Source organism: Mastomys coucha, unplaced genomic scaffold (genome assembly GCF_008632895.1).
Source record: "Mastomys coucha isolate ucsf_1 unplaced genomic scaffold, UCSF_Mcou_1 pScaffold15, whole genome shotgun sequence".
NCBI classification, from domain to species: domain Eukaryota; kingdom Metazoa; phylum Chordata; class Mammalia; order Rodentia; family Muridae; genus Mastomys; species Mastomys coucha.
In genome coordinates, this window is record NW_022196897.1 from 4,871,189 (window position 1) to 4,879,073 (window position 7,885).

The 7,885-nt window shown below is 34.9% G+C and overlaps 1 non-coding gene across 1 annotated transcript; it reads left to right on the forward strand.

Annotated features, from left to right (window-relative positions):
• Positions 1–7,284: 7,284 nt before the first annotated feature.
• LOC116092736 lies at positions 7,285–7,413 on the forward strand. Its single transcript, XR_004119455.1, has one exon. It is a non-coding gene; the product is annotated as a U11 spliceosomal RNA (small nuclear RNA).
• The last annotated feature ends 472 nt before the right edge of the window (positions 7,414–7,885 follow it).

Consider the following 7,885-nt stretch of genomic DNA (forward strand, 5'->3'; position numbering starts at 1 on the left):
CTGGACTGTATGGAAACTTCTCTTTTATGAGAGAATTCCTAGGCATATTTTTACTTTAAAAGCACAAAGTGTGGTGCAAATAGTCTCAAGATGAAGTCCAGAGATCCCTAGAGAACCCATATATGCTTTCAGAAGATAAATAGGCCTATAGAAATCTCATAAAGCATTTTACAGGACTGGATATTTATGCAACTCACTGGAGAGCCAATTCATGGTGTTAACATAATTTTCATAGAGCCCAGTGACTCTCAAAATTTAATAAAATATATGTACATTTTCAAAGACCAGAAACATATTTTAAGGATTGTGTTTAAATATCTCCTTTCAGCAAACACAATTAACTAATGAATTAATGGTGCTGAGGAATTAAAGAATTTCAAATGAGTGATTTTGTAAATGAGGATTATCACATTGTTATTGCTCAAAAAAAACTCTACACCAGCCCAAAACAAATAAAACCCTAACTTAGGCTGTACCTCTTCCTCACATTCTACCTTTCTCTCCTCCTCCCTCCACTGTTTCCTCCCCTCCCTTCCGTCCACTTATTCTTCTATTCCTGTTCCCTTCCGTCCACGTATTCTTCTACTCCTCTCCCTTCCTCCACTTATTCTTCTATTCCTGTTCCTTGTCTCCTTCTCCCCCTGCCTGTCATCTTTCTCTCCTTCCTTTTGTTTTTATTCCTTTTTTTCTTCTGATTTCTAGAAGAGTATTGGGAATGTAAAAGTATTCTGAGGAGTAAGTGGAAAGGTAAGTCATACTTTATTACTCTTGATGTTCTCAGCAAATCTCAAACAAACAAGATATGTCAACTCCATAACTGAGTCTAGGTCTATAGACAACAGGAGAGTTGGGAGCATGATGGAAACAACCATTTCATTTAGGAGCAGTCATACTGACAAGGACAGGACATTCTGTTCCCAGATGACTGGCTAGTGCTACAACTTACTACAACATCCCTAAACATTGTGGTTTTATCTATAGTGTGACCATGTTCAAGGTGTTCATGGTTATTATAAACTCATTTTCATTTGTGCAATAGGAAATTTACTCTGGGAATGATTTGGCCGATCGGTTATAAAAATAATAAGTTATTTCACTGCTGAAGAAATATCACCAGAGTGAAATCTTTGCTAAGACCGAATGCTTTTGCATTAGAGCTCAATTTATTAAAAATTAAATGACCATAAACTTGTATTGCTATCATTATGTCACAATATATAATGGATCTTTAATTCAGGATTTTGTTATCCTTCTATTGTGTTATAGTTGAGAACTAATTTGTAGATAGAAAGGTTCACATTGCTTTGGTATTTTTAAGATTAAACATAGCTTTTTCTATAGAATCTTCTGATTTATTTTTATTCCTATAGTACACTGAATAACCTCCTGTTGATACACACAACTTTAGTGTTAACCAGGCTGTAATAATGTCAGCCAGCATGCCAGGTAAGGCTTACCAATTGCCTTACTCTTCCATGCCAAGCACTGTGTCAAGGAAATAGAACTACCAAGTTCATGTTGGTTATGTAACATGGAATTATTTGGTTAAGTTTTACACAGGAGTATTTTAGTCACCACATGTCTCATCTCATATATAGCTGAAGGGCTCTAAGGAACATCCACATCCAACCTTTGGATTCATATGGAATCATCAAGAGCCAGGGGGAGTTTTCCTATACAAGGTGTATGTGATTTCTCTGTAGTTCTCTAACTCTTTACAAAAATACAATTTTTGTAGAGAAATACAATATCAGCCAATTATGGGAAATTTAGGTAAAATCAAAGTTTCTTTTAAGAAAGTTGAGTTTCTATGCCAGAAACCAACTACTTTGTTCAGAATTTCTTCACAGGCTTTCAAAAGACAGCAATGAGAATAAATGGCACTGGTGTCCTGGGACAAGAGAGTCTGTTTACTAAATCCAAGATGTAAAACATGCACACCCTACAAAAAAATGTTTCACATAAAATATAACCCAGTAAATATGAAATCACCATAGACTTGGCCTTGTAGCACTTTATAGTGTTTATTCCTTCAGTTGCTTAGAAACAACAGGCCTAATCCAGTTTCCAATTTTGCTTTGGCTGATCAGAAAATTTTAATTTTAAAATTATGCTTACCTATGAAAGAGTGGACCGTGGTCATGTGTATTTGTTGAAAATGTTCATTATAATTCCCCTCTTTGCAGAACAGTCAGGATTTAAATTCTGGCTTCCCCAAACATCCTCTCAGGTCTCCAACCACAAGGATTCCATTAACTGGGCTTTCTTTTGGAGTAATTTAATTCTTCCTTCCTTCCTTCCTTCCTTCCTTTCTCTCTTTCTTTCTTCCCTTCTTTCTTTCTTCCTTTCTTTCTTTCTTTAAAATATTCCTTTTCTTTTGACATTTACTGTGGTAATTCTAGCATACTCAAATAGAGTCTTCAGGGTGTGGAAAAACTGTCATTTTATGATGTTCAGCTGTTTTTTTACCAGGCATGGCTAGATGTATTATGATAACAGTACCCATTTAAAAAAAAACCTTTGAAAGTCTTCTCTGTGATGTAAGTTCCAAGTGACAGTCCAATGAAGCTACATGGCTACTAAAAATTGCAAGGAAAAGCAATCTATCATCTACTGAGTCTCTCAGTATGAGTGACTAAGACAAACTCTTTCCTTTCCAATGGGAACCTTCCCTAAATACACTGCTCTCTGCTTCACAGCTAACCAATGCTTGTGGTTACCAATAACTGACAGATAATCTCCCAGTATATAAGATCTTTACACATCTTATATATGTGTAATATATAAGATATGATCTCTTCATAAATTCTAAATAAATAAAACAGAATCATCCTCAGTTGTACATTAACTGCATCCTATCATTATGTATCACTAGTTGGGAGAAAACCTTTCCCTGTCTAGCTTGTCTTCACGCTATTTGAGAAAAGACCACTGGAAAATGGAAGTAGATGTCCCATTTGATCATCCAGCATGAGGATCTATGGATGATGCAACAGTCCTAGAGACATTCAATGCATCCACTGGGCAGCTTGGGAAATTTTATAGTGCTTAAGGGAGCCCTGTGGGCTTTAGCTCTGATGCATGGGATTATGAGCATGTGTTAAGAGTAAATGGTTCTATCTAAAAGTTTCTATCTCAAAGACTGAAACAACCCTAGCATCTTTTTTTGTCAAGATTGTTAAGAAAAAGGGAAAAATGAAAAAAAGGAGTAATGAAATTGACAATGGCCAGGAAATGTGAAAAATGTCTCAATTACAATTGTTTACTTTCTGTCTTTTCTCTACACCAGAAAGAAAAGTAAGATTTTTATAAAACAGGTCCTTACTATACAAACAGCATTTGGATGAAAACATTATTTTGGCACATACATATGTATATACTCCCATAAAGAACTAAAAAGAGACATGAAATGGAAGGACTGGAGGGCACAACCCCAGCCATAGGGAAAATTGTTTTTCTTTTTAATCATAGACTACTATGAGTGCACACATACACTTACACATACACATGCACACACGTGCACACACACACACAGAGACACACAACAAATCTACCTCAAACTGCATATCCAAACTACAAAAAATAAATTCCCAATAGAAGGCTTGATTTGCAGAGTTAGACTACAAAGGCTACAACACCAGTTCTTCGTATATAAATAGTTGTGGATTTATGACTTTGACTTCAGTTGTCATGTATGTGCATGTCTTACCCCCAGGTAAGTTCGTTTGAGATGTACATGGTCTGTGCTTCAAACATAGCTATTCTAATCTCCCTTTGCACTTAATGTAATGTTAATGATATGAAAACTTAATACTTACAGGAATAAGCTGAAAATATTAAGTTCAATATACCAATGGTAGAAAATAACAGAAAAGAAAAAATTATACATTTAGAAAAGAAAAATCCCACAGATAACTCTTTTTATTCTCAATCTTTCACACTCCCTGCTCCTCAAATCACAGTAGCAATTTGACTTCTGATTTGACTAAGTATGTTCTATGCACATTTGACCCCACAAGCTCTGCCTTTCGTTGCTGACCATCCTGTACAAAGGACATATACTGGAACTGCTGCACTAATCTTTGGGGAATGTCTGAAGAACATAAATGGGAGAGAGCAAATTATGATTTTTAAAATCTTCAATTTCCTTAGAAAAGTGTCTAGAAATCTGTATCACTAGGTTGAAAACATGTGATCAGGAAATAAATAACTGCAGAAGTAGAAAAATTTAAGAGTGCTATAGGAATTAGACTGGGTTTACCAACTGCTAACTGTTCTCCAGGGCCACACACTGATAATAACATCAATGTAGTCCTTGGATCTTTCTGTATCATGTATCTTGTATCCTTCCTCATCATGTCTTTTGGAAACACTTTTCTCATCATAGAAAAATTGGTTCTCTTTTCCCTGATGATTTATATGTTTCACATATTCTACAAAATTCATACTTCATATCTAGTATTTGGAAATTCAAGAAGTACTTAAAACCCTCATGTCTTGAAAGCAATCAACATCACCTTAGATATATGTTTGTTGATCATCTAGAGGTTGATCATCTCTGAGTCACTGTTTTATAATCTTTGCCAATTTTATTTCTTTTGTTTTCTGCTTTTTAAATAATAGTACTGATATTCACTGTTTTGTAACATTTGATAATACAGATATGAAAAAATATGTAAAAAGAAATAATATTTTCCAGACCAAAAGGGCTGATGCTCATATGGACAACACACACAAACTCAAGTCAGATGAAGCCCCAGCAAAGAGAATAAGTGGACATAAATTTAAAGGTATACCTGAAAGCTCTAGAAAAAATAAAGCAAGGCCACCAAAGAGGAGTAGAAGGCAGGAAATAATTAAAATCAGTGCTGAAATTAATCAATTAAAATCAAGTTAAACAATATAAAGAATCAGTGAAATCAAGAGCTGGTTCTTTGAGGAAATCAACAAGATAGACAAACCCTTAGCCAAACTAACCAAAAGACAGAGAGACAGTATCCAAATTAATAAAATGAGAAATGAAAAAGGAGATACAACAAGAGACACTGAAGAAATTCAAAGATCATTAGGTCTTACTTCAAAAGCCTGTATACCACCAAACTGAAAAATCTTAATAAAATGGATGAATTTTCAAGACAAATACCACTTACCAAAGTTAAATCAAGATCAAGTAAACTATTTAAACAGCCGTATAACTTCTAAGGAAATACAATGAGTCATTAAAAGTGTCCCTAACAAGAAAAACCCAGAGCAGATGGTTTTAGTGCAGAATTATACCTGACTTTCAAAGAAGATTTATACCAATTCTTGTCCAATTATTCCACAAAATAGAAACAGGAGAAACACTGCCAAATTCATCCTATTAGTAACTCTGATAACTAAACCATACAAAGACTCAACAAAGAAAGACAATTTCAGACCAACTTCTCTTATGATGATTGATACAAAAATACTTAATAAAATATTGGCAAACAGAATCCAGGAGCACATCAAAAACATCTTCCATCAAGATTGAGTAGGTTTCATCTCAGGGATTCAGGGATGGTTATATACATGAAAATCCATCAAAGTAATCCACCATATAAACAAACTGAAAAAAAATCACATGATCATCTCATTTGATGCTAAAAATGCCTTTGACAAACAACCATTCATGTAAGTCTTGAAGAAATCAGGGATATAAGGCACAATAAAGACAATATACAACAAGCCAAAAGCTAATATCAAATTAAATGAGGAGAAATTTAAAGCAATCCAACTAAAATCAGGGACAAGACAAGGCTTCCCACTCTCTTCCCTATCTATTTAATATAGTATTTGATGATCTACCTAGAGCAATATGACAACAAAAGGAGATCAAGAGGATACAAACTACCAAAGACAAAGTTGAAGTATCACTATTTGTAGATGATATGATAGTATACAGTAAGATACTCCAAAAATTCTACTACAGAACTCAGCTGATAAAAACCTTCAGAGAGTGGCTGGATACAAAATTAACTCAAAGTAATCAGTAGCCATCCTTTATACTGATACTTCATACTTCATAAGTGATAAGTGGGTTAAGAAAGAAATTAGGAAAACAACATCCTTTACAATAGCCATGAATAAGATAAAATATGCTGGTATAACTCTATCAAGCAACTGAAAGACCTGTATGACAAGAACTTCAAGTGTCTGAAGAAAGAACTTGAAGAAGACCTCAGAAGATGGAAAGATCTCCCATGCTTATGGATCAGCAGGATTAACATAGTGAAAATGGCCATTCAACAAAACTAATTTACAATTCAATGCAATTCCCTTCAAAAGTCCAACACAGTTCTGTAAAGACCTTGACAGAGCAATTCTTAACTTAATATGGAAAAATTAAAAACCCAGGACAGCTAAAACAATCCTGAACAATAAAAGAACATCTGGAGGTATCACCATCCCTGACGTCAAGCTGTACTAGAGAAGAATAGTAATAAAAACTGCATAGCATTCATATAGGAACAAACAGGTTGATCAATGGAATAGAACCTAAAACCCTGAAATAAATTCATATATGTATGGATACTTGATTTTTGACAAAGAAGACAAAACCATTGAATGAAAAAAAGGTAGAGCATCTTCAACAAATTGTATTGGTCTAAGAAAATATCTATATGTAGATGAATACAAATACATCTATATCTATAGCCTTGCCCAAAACTCAAGTCCAAGTGGATCAAAGGTTTCTTTGCAAAACTGAATACACTAATCTAATAGAACAGGAAATAGGAAATGTCCTTGAACCGAACACCAATGGCTCAGGCTCTAAGATCTTCCATTGATAAATGGGACCTCATGAAACTGAAAAGCTTCTTCAGGGCAAAGGACAACGTCAATAGGACAAAATAGTAGGCTACAGATTTGGAAAGGATCTTCACCAAATGTACATCTAACAGAATTTATAAAGAGCTCAAGAAGTTAGACACCAACAACACAAATAACTGAATTAAAAAATGGAGGACAGAGCTAAACGAATACTCGAGTGGACTTAAATATTCAAGAAGCACTTAAAGAAATGTTCAAAGTCATTAGTCATCAGGGAAAAACAAAACAAAACAACTCTAAGATTCTATTTTATACATGTCAAAATGGCTGAGATCAAAAACTCAATTGATAGTACATGCTGGCAAGGACATGGTACAGTGGCGAACACTGCTCAATTGATGAGGGAGTGAAAACTTGTACAACCACTTTGGAAATCAATTCGATTGTTTCTCAGAATGCTAGGAATATTTATACCTTAAGACTAAGCTATAAAAGGGCTTCTGTCATGAGTGACACACCCAGAGCAACTCGATTGCTCTGCATGCAGAATCAACACCAAGGGATTTCGGAAGCATAATTTTTCTGGGCAGCTTGTGATCGTTGGTCCTAGGCACTCATTAAAAAAAAAATGGAAATTCCTACTTTCTTTAGAGACTCAGTTGTGTTATGTGATGTTTTTTCTGGAAACTGTCTTTTGAGGGGATGTTTTTGCTGAAGTAGACACATGAGAGGAAAAGAGGACTGTGATGTTTTGCTAAAGCATTTGCTTAAGAAAAACACGTGATGTTTGAAAAGTGTATAATTATGAGCCAACAGACAGTGGATAATGCTGTGTGTGGTATTGGTTCACCTTGCCATTCTTTGCTGATCATCATTTGTAGTGATTTCATAGTGAGAAATGCAACAAAGAACTTTGGGTGCTGCTTCTGAGGACTTAGGTGATTGACAAAGCCTCTTAGCTTCTTCTGGATCCACCTGCTGTTGCTGATTTGTGAATGCTGATTGTTGCTCATTCTTGTGAACTGAACTGCTGATATCCTGACAAAGTGGATTGGATTCACGCAAAAGAAGTATTTCTAAACAGGTCCAC